At 45.1% G+C, this 21,777-nt stretch overlaps 1 long non-coding RNA gene across 2 annotated transcripts; it reads left to right on the top strand.

Annotated features, from left to right (window-relative positions):
* Window positions 1-15,021: 15,021 nt before the first annotated feature.
* LOC123133514 (uncharacterized) lies at window positions 15,022-18,062 on the top strand. Of its 2 annotated transcripts, XR_006465283.1 has the most exons (4): window positions 15,022-15,549; window positions 15,632-15,688; window positions 15,839-15,963; window positions 16,317-18,062. It is a non-coding gene; the product is annotated as an uncharacterized lncRNA (long non-coding RNA). The 2 variants fall into 2 exon arrangements; XR_006465282.1 differs by having other exon boundaries at window positions 15,839-18,062.
* The last annotated feature ends 3,715 nt before the right edge of the window (window positions 18,063-21,777 follow it).

Here is a 21,777-nt window from a genome sequence, read left to right as displayed (position 1 = left end):
TGGCCGATGCTTGATTATCATCGCCCTAAGAAAATAGAATACACATGGCCGGTGCTTGATTACCATCGCCCTGAGAAAAATAGATACAAATGGCCGATGCTAGTCACCGCCCAAAGACAAAGCTAAATTATAAATGTGTTGATTAATGATTATGGTGCAAGGTATAGATGATTTTTGGCAAGCATGCTTTACCAAAAAACAGGGGGGCATGTGTTGATAGTCAAATTTGGCAGATTAAAAATATGTATCATGAATCAAAGCCTTAGCTTCAATGAGGTTGATCTGCTAATGTGCTAAGCTGAAGATTGCTTTTTAACTGAAGATGTCCAAACGCTGAAGGAGTTGGAAGGTAAGTCAGGGCCTGTTCGGGGATCCACCGGCTCCTCAAAATACGCGGAGCTGGGGAGTACCGTTTCGGCCGCTCTGGATTTTCTAGCCGCAGCTCCGTCCGCTCCGGGAGCGGGGGCGCGGAGCGGAGGGCCTCCGAACGGCCCCTCAGTATAGGAAATTGAAGATTCAGACTCCAGTTTTGTTCACGTACAACAACCGTCAGGTATAAGATGAAGATGTGATACGGTTGAGATATGCCTGATTATTTTGGAGGACGGAGAGGAGCGGACGTCGCTGGTCGTACTGTTATTATTATTATTATCAAGGAAACCAGGATTCTGTTCAGATTTTGAATGAATAGATAAAGACCAAATCATGTAAAAGAGAAGTGTAACCAGATCGGTCTCCTGATCGTTCAAAAGATCAAAGTCCAGATCGCCCTATATATATACATAGGGCAGAGGCCGGTAGAGGGGGAAAAAAAATTCTATAAGACCAGGTCTCACGGATTAGCAGGTGAGACCCATTCTGATGGATGACACGTGGCATTCACAAATCACAAAGCATCCACCCCACCCTCCACCTGAAATCAAGGGAGGAGAGATTAGATGCTTTGTGATTTGTGAATGCCACATGTCATTCATCAGGGCGGGTCTCACCTGATTTATATGAGACCTGGTCTCATATATTTTTTTTCCGGTAGAGGGGACACCCAACATCGACAAAAACATATCTACTTTATTTCCACGCACAGCTTTCCTTTCGTTCGTTTTTCTCCATCGACTCCTCTGTTCTTGCCTGCAAGTTCAGAGATCGCCGTGGCAGTAGGCCAACCCTACGCCGTTGCACCCGGAAAACGGGACCTAGACGTCACTTAGGTTCCGTTTGCCGTTGATCCGTTGAAGATCTGTCCAGAAGAATCAAGTTTTCTTTGAGATCAGCAAGAAGAAGGCCGTTCTGTTCCTCATACAGAAAAAGACAGCAAAAGAAAAGACCGGCTAGATTGTTGATCTGTTGTGTTGCCGTGCGAACGATTTTTGCCATCAACAAGCATGAGAAATTATCTGGTTTCTCTGAAGAAGAGGTAAAAGATGCCCTTTTCGGTATGGTTACCTTCAATTATCTTAGCTGCCATTTGTGCATAATTTTCAGATAGGTTCTTTAGAGCAACTCCAACGGGCCGACCCAAATGGACGGTGATTTCGTCCGCTTTTTATCCGTTTACTGTTTTTTATATGGGTCGGCAGCGCGCCCAACACGCCGACCCATATGTGCAGGCGTGGCCGGCTGGCCGCCCAATTTTACATTGCATTCAACATATTGTGAAATGAAATTTTTTAACAAACAAAATAGTCCGCCCAAATAAATAGTATAGTTTTTATTATAGGCGAAATAAAAATAAAAATGTTTCACATAGTTTTACGAACGAATAAAAGTAGATACATCTATTGGTTGCCAACATGAGTCCACATATACTCAACCAAATTATTTTGCAGTTGCACGTGAGTTTCCCAATCACACATGTCTTCATAAAACTGAGTGAACTGCTCAAATGTTGCCGCTACTCCATGCTCAGGCACAACATTCTCACCCTAAAACTGAAAGCCTTGATCGTACAGACGTTCCGGGCGCTCGTCTTCTACGATCATATTGTGCATGATCACACAAGCAGTCATCACCTCCCATAGTTTCTGCGTGCTTCAAGTATTAGCAGGATACCGAACGATGCTCCATCGAGATTGCAAAACACCAAAGGCACGCTCGACATCCTTTCTAGCACTCTCTTGCTCTTGGGCAAATCTTTTCCTTTTCTCTTCAACAGGGTTGGGTATTGTCTTTACAATAGTGGTCCACTGAGGATAGATACCGTCACCCAAATAGTATCCTTTGTCGTAGTTGTGGCCGTTGACAGTAAAGTTCACCGGTGGGCTGTTGCCTTCGGCAAGCCTAGCAAACACCGGCGATTCAACGCCGGAAGGTGGCCCGGAATGGAGCCACGGAACAACGGCCGCTGGTTGTTGAGGTGGTGATGGACCAACGTGGCGGGGGCGACGAGGCATCTTCTTGGTCGCGTGCGGCTGTGCGGTGGGGGAAGCGGCGGCGGGAACTAGTTTGCTCCCCGGCGGCGGCGGGCGACTGGGGACAGGGGCGGCGTTGCTGGGAGGATGTGGAGGCGGCGGCAACTGGAAGAGTCACCGCAAAAATGGGCGGCAGCGTCGGTGACGAAGGAGGCGGGGGGCGAGGGTTGCTTGTTGGCCGGGGAAAGGGAAGCCAATGTGCCACAGACCAGCGGGCCCTGGGACAGGAGTAGGCGACCGCGCGCGCGTCCGTCGCTTGTCTGCGCCGACGCAAATCAGGCTAAAAAATGGGCTGAGAATGGGTCGCCCGCGGACAAAAAACGAACGCGCATCCGTTTGGGTCGGCGCATTGGGCCGCCTTTTCTGTCCACCCCGACCCAAACGGGCCGTGGATGAAATGGGTCGCCCCATTGGAGTTGCTCTAAAGTATATTTTCCCTTCCGGTATCCTTTGTGTATAACCTTCATGATCAACGTATTTTTGCACAGAAAATTTGAGCTGCCATTTGAGGTTATAACCTTCAATTATCTTAGCTGCCATTTGAGGTTAAAGGAGTAAAATGGGTCGGCACAATGTAATCTAGTTTCAGTTTCCCTTTTCCTCTGTACAGAGTAAATATTCTGTATTTTGGGTTTCTCTTAGTAATTGAAAGCAGCGCTGCTGCGTTCGGGAAAAAATAGCTGTACGATTATGCATAAATGGACTGTATCTCCATTTAAAATAGTGCACTCTACATATCGCCCCAATTAATCTTGTTAAAATACTGTCAATAATAGGCTGCAAAAGAGGTTAGTCCTACTCCTCACTTATGACATTTTAATAAAAAATCCTTTAATATTATTTTATTTCGAAAAAAGGGTTCAGTTGAACCCCTGGCCTCTCCATCCAGTGATGCACACAACCATATTATCATACTCCCTCCATTTCACAATATAGTGCCTATAAATTTTTATGAAAGACAAACTTTGCCAACTTTGACCAAGCGTATAAAGAAAATTGTCTACATCTAGAATATCAAACATGTACATTCTGAAAATATAACTCACGATGTATCCAATGATGTACATTTGGTATTCTAGATGTATCTACTTTTTTCTATAAATATGGTCAAAGTTTGTAATGTTTGACTTCTGCAAAAATCTATAGACACTACATTATGGAACGGAGGGAGTATTATTCAACAATGCTTTACAAGATAAAATATCGATTCTTCCGAATCCACGTTCTAGTCGATAAAAGCCATTCCAGCTACAAACTTGGTGATAACGGGTGACCATGATCAGGACAGGCCATTTGCCCTGACCTCATCCCTACACATACCATCTAAAATAAAAGTATAAGTTCAGCAGACCCTTAGCGCACACCTTATACGCACGCTATAGAAGTTGCCGCCATTGTCTTCCGCGAACCCATGGTGCAGGGATCAATGAAATTATTTTGTTGGGCCAGCCGTCAATGCTAGACAGCACCACTGTCCTGCGCTCATCCATCATTAAGAGCATGTCGCTGAGACCCGGCTACACCACGCCGTGAGACTTGTCGTCTTTGACTCGGAAGACCACGCCCCTCCACCTCAGGACCCCTCCAGCTAGTAGATGGTCCCCAAAAAAAACTGATGCCCCAAGGAGGGAAAAACGACGTAGTGCACCGTCATTGTCCGATCTGGGAGACCCAGATCTAGGGTTTTCCCAGAGTAGTGTGGCCGGGAAGATGACAACTGCTGCAATGATGCCTCCAACAAGGGAAAAAACATAAATACGGCGCCATCATCTGCCATGATCGAAGTCGGCGCGGTTTTCACTGATGGCCGCACCTCCCCGAACCCATAGCTGGCTTCGGATCCACAAACCCTAGAGGGCTGCAGATCTCCCACATCAAAGCGCAATCAACGCCGGAGAAAGTTCCGACCGCCAAATACCTCCAGTGATGAACCCGGGTACCCGATCCCTTGATCCACCGGCACCAAGCACCACCACATGAAACCACCTCCTGGGCCGTCATCCCCGACGGGGGGCAACCTCTGCCGCCGTGTCCGAAGCCGTTGTTCCGAAGCCCTTGCATTGTAGATCTCCGTCGAGTCCGCCGTCCTCATATCACCAGAGCGACGCCCCACCACCGGGAGGAGCATCTGCTGTGGGAAGATCTTGCGCCGTTGCGCATCGCCCCTCCAGGCAGCCACAGGACGTGAGATCCCCGCTGTCCCTTTTCACCGACTTTGCACAGGCTTTCCTGGCAGCCACCTCAAGGGACAGCGAGGGTAGAGGGAAGGGAGGAGAGGGAAGCGGCGGTGGGGGCTTAGGGTTAGCGACCTCGGTCGCCCAAAGAGACGACGTGAGCGCGAGTCATCCGTTGTTCAAATCTTAAAATTTGGAGAGAACTTCACTTTCTGGCCCTGCACCAACTAGGGATGCACATAATTTTTTAGTATGAGTGCCACCTGTGCATCACTTGTCAATTCTATGAATTGAACCGGAAAGGTTTGGCTGCACGATCGCATGCCCAAGGCTCTCTTTGCATTACTTGAAAATTAATACACAGGCTTTGTAGCTTCTCCTAGCTATAGCTTTTCTTTTATCCCCTAAATTGTAGACCTGCTCTCTAGATCATTTTTACGTAAACCTTTCAGGTTTTTTTTAAAGAAAGGTAGATATCGTTCTACCTTATATATTTTAAAACAGGCAACAAAGTCTGGGGACCGGAGGGGTCAATTACATGAAGCTTATATTAAGCACCATGGTGCCCTGGCTATGAGCTGCCAGCATGGAGAGAGACAGATAAGAAGGGGGGAAGAGAGATATGTAGCGGGTCTAATCTAGACAAAGTATCCAAGCAGCTATAATGTCGTTGTCATCCTGTTTATGGCTACTATTTTGCCATAGGCGAAGCAACTGTGCCACATACTGCTTTATATACGCCGATGACCACCTCTTGTAGTTGAAGACCCTGTCATTTCGGGCAATGCCATGTAGTGACTGCGGTGGCAGCAAAAAGAATGTGGAACTTACTGGTTGCCGGCCAACGCTGCTCAGCCTGCTGCACGAAGCTTATGAGATTGAGGGAGTTGGCGGCAAGGACAGCCAGATCGAACACATTCCAAATGACTGTAGCCGAATAGCAGCGTAACACCAGGTGGATTGCAGATTCAGTAGCAGGACAGATATCACAATCTTGATGTCTCACGATTGATGTCCATTGTTTCTTCATCATATTATCCCTAGTATTGAGCCACCCCCAGAGCAGAAGCCATATGAAGACCCGATATTTGAGGGGATGATTCGGTCCCAGATCCAAGAACTATAGTCACAAGAAACGCCTCTGAAGGTGAGCAGCTCATACATGTGAGTTGCACTGATAATCTTGCTTTGTATGGCAGAAAGCCAGATATCCGGGCAGTTAGAAGAAGGTGTGGTAGTAACCAGGAGTGGTAGAAGGAGCTGTAGCTCAAAGTTGGTTGCGTCCGACAGGTTGGGGTGCAACTGAATGTGCCATGATCCTTGGGAGTATTGAGTGTCAAACAAGCTGTTATACTTGGTCCGTGGTACATTGGCGCATATCTACTTGAGCCGCACCTGGAGGTAGTTAGGATAGATATAGATGAGTTATTTCTTTCTCTCCAAGTTCTATCTTCTCCCTGAATATCTCCTGTATCTAAACTACATTGTATGCGCTGTACGGGAGGTGCGCCCCGCTATATTAACACGTACCCGTCGGCCTCAACAGGCAAGACGTTTCCAGCTAATCGCACATGGTAGTCAGTGCTATCCTTTTCCCATCGAAGCTCCCTGCAAACTCCATCTAGCCCTAGCCATGTCTTCCACCTCCGGCGCATCCCAACCAGCCTCAATGGCCAAGTTACAAAGAAGCTAACCCGCACAAACTATGTGCTATGGCGCACGCAAGTCATCCCCCAGCTGCGCGGCGCCGGTGTCTACGGCTACGTCGACGGCACCCAGTCGGAGCCGGAGAAACTCCTCGTCACCACCAAGGACGGCAAGGAGGTCTCATCATCGCCCAACCCTCTCCACCCAATCTGGGTCCGGGAGGATCAGCGGGTTCTGGGGTACCTGCTGAACAACCTGACGCGTGCGGTACTGCTCACGGTGACCACGGTCACCACCGCGGGCGCGCTCTGGACGACGCTCGCTGGGATGTTCTCGTCCCAGTCCGCCAGCCGCATCAACAACATACGAACGTCCCTTATCAACGCACAGAAGGGGAATCTTTCCATAGCCTCCTACTTCGCCGCCATGCGTGGCTACGCCGACGAGCTAGCTGCCGCAGGCAAGGCGATCCCCGACGACGAACTCGCCTCCTACATCATCCACGGGCTCGACGCCGACTATCAGCCCCTGGTCTCTGCCCTCGACGCTCGCTTGACCGGGGTAACCCTTGATGAACTCTTTGCCATGTTATCCAACTTTGATCAGCGCATGGCTCACTTCTAGGGGGCCGGCGGCCGCGGCTTCAAATCATCCGCGAACGCGGCCACTCGCGGGCGGGGCGGCGGCTCTCGCTCACGTGGCTCCTCTCGCAATAAGGGCAGGCCCAGCGGCGGCGGCAACCGTGGCGTCACGCCACCCCAATCTGGTGGCCGAGGCCGACGCGGGCGCGGTGCTGGTGGCGGCGGCAGGAACCGTCCAGACAGCCCTCGGTGCCAGATCTGCGGCAAGCTCGGCATACAACAAAGGACTGCTGGTACAGGTATGAGGAGGACGACTACGACTCCCAAGACGAAGAAAAGGTCGCTGCGGCGGCTGATGGCTCATATGGTGTCGACACGAACTGGTACGTCAACAGTGGTGCTACCAACCACATCACCAATGAGCTCGAGAAAGTAACCATGAAGGAGAAGTATCGTGGCAAGGATCAAATCCACACTGCCAGTGGAGAAGGTATGAGTATAAGTCACTTTGGTCACTCAATATTTCGTACCCCTCGTCGCAATATCCATCTTAGAAATTTTTTGCATGTTCCTAGCGCCAACAAGAGTCTTCTTTCTGTCCATAGATTTGCCCTTGATAATCATGTATTTCTTGAATTTCACCCTTACTTCTTTTTGATCAAGGATCAGGCAACGAGGACGGTTCTCTATCGAGGTAGATGCGTTGGCGGCCTCTATCCGTTGATTCCGGAGTTTCGAAGACCAAATAAATATGCTTGTGGTGCTATCAAGCTTTCGTCCACACGATGGCATGATCGTTTAGGACATGCATCTTTTTCTTTAGTTGAAAAATTACTTAGGAAAAATAATCTCCCGTTTGTTGGTGAGCGTCATAATGAGACAATTTGTGATTCATGTCAGAAAGCTAAAAGTCATCAGTTGCCTTACCCTATTTCTAGCAGTGTTTCTACCAAACCACTACAATTGATTTTTTCTGATGTTTGGGGTCCTGCCCCTACTTCTGTTGGCAGACACACTTATTATGTTAGCTTCATCGATGATTTTAGCAAATTTTCTTGGATCTGTCTTTTAAAGAAACGATCCGATGTGTTTCAAGTATTCAAAAAATTTCAAGCTCTTGTTGAGCGAAAATTTGACAGCAAAATCATCGCTGTCCAGTTTGACTGGGGAGGGGAGTACGAAAAATTAAACTCCTTCTTCCAAACACTTGGTGTCTCACATCAAGTGTCTTGTCCTCATGCTCACCAGCAAAACGGGTCAGCTGAACGCAAGCATCGACACATTGTCGAAGTTGGCCTTGCCCTTCTAGCTGGTGCCTCCACGCCACTAAAATTCTGGGATGAAGCGTTTTTAACCGCAGTTCATATCATCAACATGCTCCCTAGTCGTGTTATTCATAATGAAACTCCGGTAGAAAGACTTCTCCACACCAAACCAGACTATAAGTCCCTTCGTGTATTTGGGTGTGCATGTTGGCCCAACCTTCATCCCTACAACAACCGAAAGCTCATGTTTCGATCAAAACACTGCGTATTCCTTGGTTATAGTGCACAACACAAAGGGGTCAAGTGCTTAGATGTCTCCACCGGGCGAGTATACATCTCCCGTGATGTCGTCTTTGATGAAACCAAGTTTCCATTCGCCAATCTCCACCCCAACGCTGGTGCACTACTTCGAGAAGAAATTCTTCTCCTACCCCGTCATCTCACTAGTTTTGATCAAGGGGGACTAAATATTGATGATCATTCGTTGACTAACTCATCTAATGCTGTGCATGAGCTTTGTGTTGATGAAACATGAGAAAATTGTGAAGAAAATAATGAAAACGGTGGAAAACCCGGGCCATATTTCATGTGTCTCGTGGCAGGAAACAGCGCGCCAGGGAACAGATCCTCCTCGAGATCGGCAGCGCAGCAGCAGACCAGATCCTCCTCGGGATCCGGTAGCGCAGGGACGCCAGGCGCTGGCGCGTGCGCCGCCCCGCCAGATGCGCGCGCCCCCATGACAGACACGCGGGCCAGCCCCGACATGCGGGTCCCCCAGGCGGCACGCAGTACGGCGCCCGTCCCGTCACGTATCAGCGGCGCGAATCCGCGCGGGCCAGTGCGGACGCGGACCCCAGAGCCGGTCCCACCAGCGCTGATCGACCGACCGACACGCGGACCCGAGCCACAGCGTCATCATCACACAATGATGAGCGGGCCCCTGCCACGGGATCTTCTGCGCCAACCCTTGACGAGGCGCCTCAGTCAGCGGCCACAAAAAATCCGGCCAGCTCTGCGCTGACTGGAGCTGCTGATGCGCCTGCTGCTGGGTGCGCGGCAGGATCCCCCTCGGGATCTATTGCTGATCCAGCCATGCAGCCCGCTGGATCCTCTGTGGCTGCGGATTCTGCTGCCCCTCTATCACGACGAACACGGCTTCAACAAGGGTTAATTCAGCCTTTAAATTATAAACATGTAACCAAATATGTTTGGTCTGTTCCACAGGAGAACCAGATGATCCAGCAACCCTTGATGCAGCACCGCGTGATGATAAGTGGAAGAAGGCAATGAATGAAGAATACATGGCATTAAAGAAAAACAAGACTTGGCACTTGGTTCCTCCACAGCAAGGTAAAAACTTGATTGATTGTAAGTGGGTTTTCAGGATTAAGAGGAGATCTGATGGAACTATTGATCGCTATAAGGCTAGGCTAGTTGCAAAAGGCTTCAAACAGCGATATGGTATAGAGATACGTTTAGTCCTATCGTAAAACCAGCCACTATTCGTCTCATTTTGTCCATTGCTGTTTCCACGTGATGGAGTCTCAGGCAACTGGATGTTCAGAACCCGTTTCTTCATGGTGTTCTGAAAGAGGAAGTGTATATGAAACAACCTCCTGCGTTTGAAAGTAAGAAAACTCCCTCCTATGTGTGCAAACTTGATAAGGCTTTATATGGATTGAAGCAAGCTCCAAGGGCGTGGTACTCACGTCTTTGTCACAAGATGCAAACACTTGGATTTATTCCCTCTAAGTCAGACACATCATTGTTCATTTATAATAGATCCAATACATGCATATTTGTTCTCATCTATGTTGATGATATAATTGTAACTAGTTCATCTGATGAAGCAATTAAAGGACTGTTAAAGGACTTGAGTGCAGACTTTGCGTTAAAGGATCTTGGAGACTTGCACTACTTTCTTGGAATTGAGGTAAAGAAGCATTCGAATGGACTTCATCTTTCTCAAGCTAAGTATGCAACAGATCTGGTTAAAAAGGTAGGACTGCAAGGTTGTAAACCCTCTCTCACACCATTATCAAGCTCAGAAAAGTTGTCACTTATGGAAGGTACACCTTTGAGTCAGGAAGATAGTACAAAATATAGAAGTCTAGTAGGGGCTCTTCAGTACTTAACTCTTACCAGGCCTGATCTTTCATTTGCTGTCAACAAAGTTTGCCAATTTTTGCATGCACCTACTACTGTTCATTTGACAGCTGCAAAACGTATCATTAGATATGTTAAACATACTCTGAGTATAGGTCTGAATTTCAGCAAGTCATCCTCTACTCTTGTCAGTGCATTCTCTGACTCTGATTGGGCAGGCTGCCTGGATGACAGGCGCTCCACAGGAGGCTTTGCAGTATTTTTTGGACCTAATCTGATATCATGGTGTGCACGTAAGCAGGCTACTGTCTCTAGGTCAAGCACTGAGGCAGAGTACAAGGCACTAGCAAATGCCACAGCTGAAATCATATGGGTTCAGTCTATGTTGAAAGAGCTTGGTGTAAAGAGCAAACAAGCTCCATGCTTGTGGTGTGATAACCTTGGTGCTACTTACCTTTCTGCTAATCCTGTGTTTCATGCCAGAACAAAGCATATTAAGATATATTTTTATTTTGTCAGAGAGAGAGTTGCTCAAAAACAACTTGACATTCGGTTTGTGCATTCCAAAGATCAAATTGCAGATGGATTCACAAAGCCCCTGCCTACAAAGAGTTTTGAAAACTTCAAGCATAATCTCAACTTGATGAAGTTGTGATTAAGGGAGGGTGTCAAACAAGCTGTTATACTTGGTACGTGGTACATTGGCGCATATCTACTTGAGCCGCACCTGGAGGTAGTTAGGATAGATATAGATGAGTTATTTCTTTCTCTCCAAGTTCTATCTTCTCCCTGAATATCTCCTGTATCTAAACTACATTGTATGCGTTGTACGGGAGGTGCGCCCCGCTATATTAACACGTACCCGTCGGCCTCAATAGGCAAGACGTTTCCAGCTAATCGCACATTGAGAGGCCACCGAGCAAGCCTGATCTCTTGCAAAAGTGTATAAGCGGTAGGCAGGGCAAAACGTAACCGTCCCACTGGGAGCCAACAATCATGCTAGAAAGAGATAAGCTCTCCTGAGCCCAAGGAGCACTTTGAAGAGGCGAGGAGCATGGTGGTGGACTAATTAAAACCCTTCCAGATTGTAGTGTCCCGATAGCAGTTTCTCAAGGGCAGCATAGTGTGGCAATATTGTTGGGCGAACCATTGATAACAGGGAACATCCGAGTGTTGTAGAACCCTAGCAGTAAACTTGGCCACCAGAGCCTGATTGTGCGCAGACAAGTCTCTTACCCCCAAGCCACCAGCAGATCGCGGCATGGTGACGAAGTGCCAAGCAACTAAACACTGACCTCCTCTCGTTGTGTTCGTGCCTTCCCACAAAAACGATCTCAACAAGCCCTTCAACTTGTGTAGGGATTCCTTGGGCCAGCGGAAGCATGCCATGAAGTAGCTCGAGATGCTGGCCAAAACTGAATTGATCAGCGTAAGCCGTCCGCTCCAAGACGAGAGAATAGCCAGCCAGCCGGATAATCTCTTGTCCACCTTGTGAAAGACTGGTAGCAGCATGTCATGTCGGATCTTGTGCAAAGAAAGGGGTAAGCCGAGATAAGTGCATGGGAAACTTGAGGCTGGGCATCCAAACAAATCAACAATCGCATCTGTGGTAGAGTTGTCCATACAAAGTGGGATGAGGGTGCTCTTGTGATAATTAATTTGCAGCCCTGAAAAAGCTGAGAAATCTGACAGAATTTGTTTAATGATAGTAGCTTGTTCTATGCTGCCAGTGAAGAGGATCAAGGTGGCATCAGCGTATTGCAGCACCGGGAACATCCTGACAGATCCAAGCGGGTGTATCAGGCTGCCATTTTCAACCTTTCGTTGTGTGTTGTTCGTTTGACGTCGCTAGTATTTGATTTGATTTCAATTCTTTTGGTTTGTGGCAAATCAGCTTTACGTACCACAGATTAGCTTCTAGTAGCAAGGTTGGCAAATAAGCCAGGTGCTACAACGGACAGCTCAGTACAGAGTCTTCACTTCTCACCAAGTATTCCCTTCCCGACGCCTACTATTCTCAAGCTGACCATTAGTTTGTTTTCCCTTTTTTCTCAGATGATTTTTGCTAAGAACTGGAGGATGAGACGACCACTCTAAAATCCGAAGCACGAAGAGAACACACCCATTCAGGGATATGATTTTTTTTTTCTTGTGTTGCATCTGCCGACAATTTGTATATGAGCGAAAGGTGTTGAATGACTCGCGAAGGACGGAAAGAATGTGCTTCCCTCTATAAGATGGTGATGCTATATAAATTGTTTGGTCTTGCAGGGCGCAGTTGTTGAAAACATTAACCTCAAATCAATTTCACATGATATTTTTGTACGTACAGGTCTTCACAATTGATGGCAACTTTCGATGTGTATGATTTAGTCACACAACTCTTGCGAGATGAGTAGGTCACACATCTTCTAAAAGAACAAAAGTCTATTTTATGAGCAAACAGGTCAGTGGGTGTCCTGCCGACTAGATTTTTTTTAAAGGACCCTGCCAATATTTCTGGAGGTGTTGTTTAAGAACCGGTGCATTCAAATAACCTTGTGGTCACTGTCTCCATGCCCCCACTGCCCACCCGCGTTGCCGAGGTGCGGTCATGGAACAAACTGTCAAGCTGGGATTGTGTGGTGCCCTACAAATTAATTGGGCCGCCATGATCCAAGCTATCGTCGAGGAGGCCATCCGACGGTACGCTCCCAACTGCACCCTCAACGAGATACTACACTTGAGGAAGTTTGCTAGCCGCAACCTCGACGGGATGTTGCCAAGGAGGCGACACAGCTTCCCCTGGGATTTGGCAACATCCTCTGGAGACGGCGTCGAGGATCGGCTACGTGTGGTTGTGGCTGAATATTCCAAAAGGCATTGGTGGTGAACATAGCGAGAAGATCTTCAGAACTAGATCAATCAAGAATACATTGGAACTAGTTTTAATTTTACCGTTTCACTCATTTCAAAGAACATAATTTCACTCGTTTCAAAAACAGTATTTGACTAATTGAAAAGGTACTTTTCATTGATTGAAAACTGTTTTCACTCGTTACAAAATATATCTCAAAAACTAATTTTACTATTTCACTCATTTCAAAGAATATAGTTTCACTCGTTCCAAAATCAGTATTTTTAACTAATTTGAAAAGGCGCATTTAATTGATTTGGAAGACTGTTTTCAGTCGTTACAAAATATAACTCAAAAACTAATTTTACTGTTTTGCTCATTTCAAAGAATATAATTTCACTCGTTCCGTAATCCGTATTTCACTAATTTGAAAAGGCACATTTCACTAATTTGGAAAACTAAACTCACTCATACCAAATATATCTCAAAAAATATTACTTCGTATTTACGAAATATATTGAAACTTATTTCACTCATCACAAATATCAGCTACCAACATTGAAATAAGCAGTTTCACAAAAAAATGGATATGTTTAATTTTGTCAAATAAGTTATTTCACTCATTTCACAAAACACTTTACACTCACTCCATTGAAATACTATGTTTTACTTATTTCAAAAGACTGACTACACTCATTACAAAAGATAGATTTTAGTCATATTTCACTACTTTCAAAAAAAGACATTATAGTCACTCAATAGAAAAAAAGGTTTCATTTATTTCAAAAGATAGATTTAACTGTTTTTTTAATGTTTTGAAATAACCAGCTTCGCACTTTGTAAATATCTCATTTCAGATTTTTGAAATGATAAGTTTCACATATTTCACACAGAAAATATGTTCCATATGTAGAAAATAAATTTCACACATTTCTAAAAATTGGTTTCACTTAATTCAAGAAAATATTTCACTTAATTCAGAAGACAGATTTCGATTCACTCATTTAAACATTCAAATTTAAAACATGTTTGAAATGTATTGAAGGTGGATCCTGTTCTAAAGATCTTGGCGCCAAGAGATCAAATATATTAAATAATCAAAAAAATATGGTTTAGAAAATATGGTTGATTTAAATTTGTATGGGTTGAATAAAAAGATGGATTTGTTGTGTGGGAGTGGAGAGAGAGTGAATTTATTTTATTTTGCCATACATGATGTGAGGGAAAGAGATAGAGAGAGGGCACATGTGTAGGCCCTACAGCTGATCTAATGTAATTAAAGTATACATGGGTGTGGGTATCCCATCTGTAAGAGTCAAATTGTTGCTGGATTGTAGATGCTTCACCGGTAGGTACCGGTTCCAGTAAAAAGAGCTTTGCAGCGGTGGCGGAGGTTGGATCTTAGATTTTTCCAATAGCTTTACATCACGGCAAAAATAGTTAAAAATAATTTAATGAACAATTCTACTATTGGCCCACCCCGAGATGTCCATGTGCCTTGCCCAAGGGTGTGCAACTTCTGAACATTTTTAGCAACTTCTGAACATGTAGCTTCCATTTAAAAGGCTTGCAAATCAGCCATGTGCCACAACTGGCCACAATTGACAATTCCGTACGTAACCTTCCCGTCGCACTAAGTATTCCCTTCCCGACGTCTACTATTCTCAAGCTGATCTTTAGTTTCTCTTTTCCTTTTTCTCAGATGATTTTGCTGAGAACTCACGATGAGATGTTGAACCTCCGACCAATCTAAAATTCAAAGGACGGAGAGAACACACCCGTTCAGGGATATGCCCCTTTTTTTTCTTGTGTTGCATCTGCCGACAATTTGTATATCTATACTACTATTAAAAGAGCAAACATGAATTCCCCTAAAACCACACAACTAATTGTACACAGGATAACCAGGACCCTCCAAACAAATCAACTTAAAGACATCCGACAGTCCGTATTACCCTAACGGTCTTCCACCCAGATCAACGGCTCAGATGGATTGTTCTGCCGGCAGACGCCGTGGTCTAATCGTCCTAGCGCTCGGCGTGACTGCGTCCCCGATCTCTGCGGCCATCCGCGTTTGGCCATCACGCACTCCTCCGCGCCGTGTGTCCCCAGCGACCCTCGGTCCGATTGCCCTCCGCGTCCGGCTGCCATGCGCTTCTCTGCGCGGGGCGCCGCGAGCGACTCTCCGTCCGACTGCCGCCCCGCGGCCCTCCACGTCCGACCGCCACGTGCTCCTCCGTGTCGGGCGCCGCGAGCGACTCTCCGCCCCGCAGCCCTCCACGGCCGCCACGCGCTCCTCCGCGCTGGGCGCCGCGAGCGACCCCTCCACTCCACGCCTTCCCACACAAGCCGCCGCCGGCCCTTCATGCCACGACAGGCAACGCGCTCATGCCGCTATACAGGACTGCGGCTATTTATGTTCAGATCACATGTTTTTTCTTTGATCCGCTTCATTCGGTTGTACAGGTTGATGTGGTGACGGGTGAGATGTATGTCCATGCGCTATTCCACAGCCGCGTACTGATAACCCAGGTTAGCTGATCTACGTGCCAGCTTCATTTGGCAATTCTCTTGATCATAAGTAATTTGATTTTCTTTGGTCCTATTCACCTAGGCCTTTAGAGATTAACTGAGTGCCATATGTATCGGCAACAACACAACAACCATGCAGGTATGTTCCTTTGTAAAATCTCAGGAATATCTAAGCAGTGTGCATGGATTGGCTGAGCCATCCTAATAATTTTCTTACCACAAAATTGCAAGGTGCATTCTCTATACATAATTTTAACTTCGTTCTATTTTTTGTGTATCTCTTTTGTAGAATCATTGTTGTCAGAGAAGTCGATGAGCATATTTGCTTTCTCTGTTTTCAGATAGTTTCCGAGCCCTCCTTCTCCAAGATAAACTGATAAATAAATCATGTGCTGGCAGTGGTATGATATTCAGGTTCGTACATGTATATTTTCTAGGTTACTCTTAGCTTTCACACACCTATAAATTATCTTGATTTGTGTATGCTTTGATTACACAATAGTGTAGTTAACAGAACTGAGTCATATTGAGCGGTTAGTTGAGTACCTATATCTATATGTGTGACAGCTCACAGCCAGGCAAGTTATGTTCTGTCGTCGAATAGATATTCATATGACTGATTTGTGAACTTTAGCATTTTGCATTTAATTGTGTCATTTTTAATGGTTAGTTAGGCTGAATTGGCGAATGAGTTGATGACTGGGTTCATGTGATAAATAAGCATTTTTAAAGCTTGTGCTATCACTTATTTGAATTCATGATTGCAGGAGTGTCTCATGGCTTAATAGTCGTTCAGGCATGTGCAGTTTTTAAGAGTGAAGTCAGGAGAATAACTTCTTCTGGGTTGAGGTTTCAACAGATTGATTCATTGGAGGGATGCTGGTACAGTGGCCATATCTATGGTAAGACGTATGGGGTAAAATTAGAAGTAGATACCTTTTTGGTCTGCTGAAATTTTACCCGTCTAAAGAAACTTGGTACGACATACTAAGATGAAATATTGTATTCTTCAATTTGAGACATTTAATAGTGAACTGAGAGGCTCTAGCATGGACTACAAACTAATCTCAGCTATATTTGGATGCAGTGCAAGGAATTCTTCTTCTTGCAGTTGCAGGACCATGAGATGTCGACGCTACACTGTCGACACACCAATGTCCCAGCCAAGTCAGTGATGCAGCCCCAACTCCTGATTTCTTCAAGTTGAGGAAGCTGCGGCAGCCTGACTCCATTCTGCCTATTGCCGCCCTATCCAATCTGCTGCTAGGCAACTACTACTCCCGTTGGATAGATGAACCCTCTGACTATCTACTTTATGTTATTCCCTTTGTGTTATCCAATTGCTCTTGATAATTTAATGATTCAATCAAATTTCACTGCAAATCATACTGGATCAGGCTTTTCTTCTTTCCAATTTCACCGGCAGACGCGCAGCAGCGCCGGCGAGCGCCTCGGGTGGCGGCGGGGAGCGGAGGGGTGGAGTAAGGGGTTGCGGCGGGACAAGGGTTTGGTCGCTCTCGTGTTGCCCGTGAGGGGCGACGCGAGAGCTGAGTTGTGGAAGCCGATGTGAGGGGATTTGCAATTCTTTCAACGCAGTGTTAGTTTGCGTTAAGTTGGAAAATCCAAATCCATACATTTACAATTCTTCTTGTTATAATTATATTATATATTTTCATTAACTAATGTTTACAGAATACCATCTGAGTAACCGCCTGATATAGCAGTTAGTTTTAACATTAGATGCAACAACTTTGACATTGATGATTTGATCATGTTTTTATTAGGACAATAAACTTGTCTAGAATTCATTATGAATTGAAGGCTCTGGAAATAGATGCATCTGCTCCCTAAATTATTCTCAGTGTGATTTCTGAATCATACATGCTGACATGCATTGGCAATCATTATTCAACGGATTGCCTTTTCACTGAAATAAGAACCGCATGATGCTTACAATTTAATCTGGTCATCTAGATAACTGAATGGGTTAATTTTATGCTTAGTATCTTCTGGCAAATGTAAAGTGGGGAAGAAAACCAATCTCTTTTGATACGGACTTCTGGAGGCAACATTCCTTGATTGTATGCACTTAACATTTTCTTTTGGCTTCCTGCTATCGCGTTTTAAGTTGTCTGCTAATACTTTTAAGTCTCTCTTGTGCTCAATTTCAGATGCTATCTTGTGTACGATTGAGCAGTCTCGACTATACTTCGACCCAGACATCAACGAAGCAAATAACTTGATTGTAAAGTAAATTCATGATTATCAATGCCTAGCTTTTGATCTTGACTAATACGAAGGGTGCAATGTGTAGGTTCAGAGAGCTCCGACGCTTTATCCGACCAAAGACTTTCAAGCTATATTTTCTTTCAAGATTTTGAGCATCCCTGCACACGGAACAATATTGGAGAGATAGAGTGCCACTGTTACATTTCTCAATATCCAAGCTTTTATTTCATTGTTCTGATAATTGTTATATTTTGTTGGTGCACCATTATAGTTTGTTTATTTTATTAATCTATTTTCTTCTTAGGATGCATAATGGTTGTTTTTGCATGATGGTACGTGCGTTGCACATGCACGCTTACTAGTGAGCAGAAGGTGTTGAGTGACTAACGGAGGATGGAAAGAATGCGCTTCCCTAAGATGGTGGTGCTATATAAATTGTTTGGTCTTGCAGGGTGTAGTTGTTGAAAACATTAACCTCAAATCAATTTTACATGATATTTTTGTACGTAAAGGTCTTCAAAATTGATGGCAACCTTCAATTTATATGATTTAGTTACACAACTCTTGCGAGATGAGTAGGTCATACATCTTCCAAAAGGATAAAAAAAACTATATTATGAGCAAACACGTCCACTGGGTGTCCTGCCAACTAGGCCTTTTTTAATGAAGGGACCCTACCAATATTTCTAGAGGTGTTGTTTGAGAACCGTAGCCATCCATTTTTGCATTGTGATCTGTGCAGGCACATTTGTCATTTTTTTCTCCCAAACGAAACAACGTATAAACTTCAAACTTTGCAGGACAACAAAACATTCTAGTTACTATGTGGGAAAAATCTTTCAGATTTTTTCATGCATTTAAAATGCTAAAATTTATTTTTTTTAATAAAAAAAATCCTCATTTTGTATATTTATGTTGGTCCAGAAAAACTGAAAGTTTTTTCACACATTGAAGTTTTAAAGTTTGTTTGATCTGCAAACACTAGTAGAAAAAGGACCTAATGTGAGACACATTAGTGCCGGTTTGTTTTTGAGCCGACACTAATGTTTACATTAATGCCGGTTAGCCGGCCGCTGTCATTAGTACCGGTTCGTGGCGAACCTTTAGTACCGGTTCCTGCCACAAACCGGTACTAAAGAGAGTGGTGGCAGGATGTTGTCAGTCTGCCCCCCCCCCCCAGCACCTTTAGTACCGGTTCGTGGCACGAACCGGTAGTAAAGGTCGTCGTACATAATCCCTTCGTCCACCCGAGCTCCTCTGTTCTTCCCCTTTCCCCTCACTTCCTCTGTTCTTTCCCTCTCTTCCTCAAGCTCATCACAAATTTTGCCCAAAATTTGTCAAGATTTGAAGGCCCCCATCCATTCAAATGATGACAAAGGTTAGCAACTTTGTCCTTTCATCTCTCATTGCTACATTAGCTCTTGCAATGCTTTGTATAGTGATTCATTTGTGAGTTTAGTAATTTGGGAGGAATTATATGTGCTACTTTTTGATTTATATACAATTTGAGGTAAAAAATAACACTTAGTTTGCATGTGTAGGTGTGGTTTACTTAGTGCCTTCTAAATCTCCGTCGTAACCATCGTCGATCGCCCGCACCGTCCCGTCTCCGGCACCACCTTGTGGTGAGGCTCTTATTCATGAATGTTTTACATTACCAAATTGATGTTTGTGTGATTTGGATATATAGTTACTCGTAAATTATCTTACCCGTACGTTGTTTGTTATACATAGTGCCATGGTTTTGATATCCGTCCCCGTCGGCCCTCGTCCTTGTTATGATTCAGATGTGGTATATTCTCTTTTAAAACTAGTTGTTGCATTTCGTGTTTATGACAAATTATGCTCATCAAGTTGACATAGATATTTTTATCTAGGAGGTATGTGAACCGGAAATTCCAACCGACCCTATTATCGAGAGGTTAAATTTAGTTGAAAGAGAAAACGAGTATTTGAAAGAAAAATTGAAAAGAATTGAGGGGGAGAAGATGGAATTGGAGTTGCATGTTGCCGATTCGTCGATGATCACAAGATCAAGATGGAGAAAATGCGGTTGAAGATTAGAAAGATTAGAAAATATGCCATTGATAGTGTGGCTTGATATCATTATGTTGTTGGATCAGTTGTTACCTTAGTTGCAATCTTGATCGCATTTGTTGTTGCATTTAAATTCTTTAGCTAGAGAGTTATTTGTATGTTGCATTTAATTAAGTGTTGTATATGAACTTTATGTATGAACTTGTATTAATTTGGTTTATTCGGTGTTGTGTATAATGAAGATATGAGCCGACAATGGATGTATGATGACCGATGCTCTCCCGGGTTCATTAATGGCGTGCATACTTTTTTGCTTGCCGCTGAGGCAAACAAGCGGGTGGATGGTTTTATGCCTTGTCCATGTGCTGGCTGTAAGAATGGTCACAATTACTTTACGTCAAGAACCATTCACGTCCACCTATTTGAGTCCGGTTTCATGCCCCACTATAATGTTTGGACCAAGCACGGGGAAAGAGGGGTTATGATGGAAGACAATGAAGAAGAAGAGGACGACGACATCTATCCTGGCCATGGGTTCCCTGAATACGATGATACAACAATGGAGGAAGAAGCTGAGCTGGCAATGCGGGAAGAAGCTGAAGAAGAGGTATCAGATGAGCCCGCTGATGATCTAGGTCAGGACATTGCCGATGCAAAGAGAAACTGCACAAGTGATTTGGAGAGGAAGAAGTTGCAGCGCATGTTAGAGGATCACAAGAAATTGTTGTACCCGAATTGCGAAGCTGAAAAAAAAAGTTGGGCACCACACTGGAATTGCTGCAATGGAAGGCAAAGAATGGTGTATCTGACAAGGGATTTGGAACGTTGCTGGTAATGATAAAGAATATGCTTCCAAAGGACAACGAATTACCCGAGAGTACGTATGAAGCAAAGAAGGTTGCCTACCCTCTAGGGTTAGAGGTGCAGAAGATACATGCATGCCCTAATGAGTGCATCCTCTACCGCGGTGCGTACGAGGATTTGAACGCTTACCCGGTATGCGGTGCATTCCGTTATAAGATCAGTCGCGATGACCCTGGTGATGTCGAGGGCGAGCACCCCACGAAGAAGATTCCTGCCAAGGTGATGTGGTATGCTCCTATAATACCACGGTTGAAACGTTTGTTCCAAAACAAAGATCATGCGAAGGCGATGCGGTGGCACAGAGAAGACCGTAAGAAAGATGGAAAGTTGAGAGTACCCGCTGATGGTTCGTAGTGGAGAAAAATCGAGAGAAAGTACATGGAGGAGTTTGCAGGTGACCCAAGGAACGTATGGTTTGGTCTAACCGCAGATGGCATTAATCCTTTTGCGGAGCAGAGCAGCAACCATAGCACGTGGCCTATGACTCTATGTTTGTATAACCTTCCTCCTTAGTTGTGCATGAAGCAGAAGTTCATTATGATGCCAGTGCTCATCCAAGGCCCTAAGCAACCCGGAAACGACATTGATGTGTACCTAAGGCCATTAGTTGAAGAACTATTACAGCCATGGAATGGAACAGGTGTACGTGCATGGGATAAGCACAGACATGAAGAATTTGACCTAAAGGTGTTGCTGTTCGTGACCATCAATGATTGGCCTGCTCTCAGTAACCTTTCAGTACAGACAAACAAGGGATACCCCGGATGCACGTACTATTTGGATGATACCGACAGTATATATTTGGAGAGTTGTAGGAAGAATGTGTACCTGAGACATCGTCGATTTCTTCCGAGCAGGCATCCCGTAAGAAAGAAAGGCAAGCATTTCAAAGGTGAGGCGGATCACCGGACAAAGCCTCGCCACTGTACTGGTGCTGATGTACATGATATGGTCAAGGATTTGAAAGTAATCTTTGGAAAGGGTCCTGGCGGACAACCTGTTCCGAAGGACGCTGACGGACGCGCGCCCATGTGGAAGAAGAAATCTATATTTTGGGACCTGCCCTGTTGGAAAGACCTAGAGGTCCGCTCCGCAATC

The sequence above is a fragment of the Triticum aestivum genome, chromosome 6B (genome assembly GCF_018294505.1).
Source record: "Triticum aestivum cultivar Chinese Spring chromosome 6B, IWGSC CS RefSeq v2.1, whole genome shotgun sequence".
NCBI classification, from domain to species: Eukaryota; Viridiplantae; Streptophyta; class Magnoliopsida; order Poales; family Poaceae; genus Triticum; species Triticum aestivum.
This window is presented reverse-complemented; position numbering and strand designations above follow the sequence as displayed.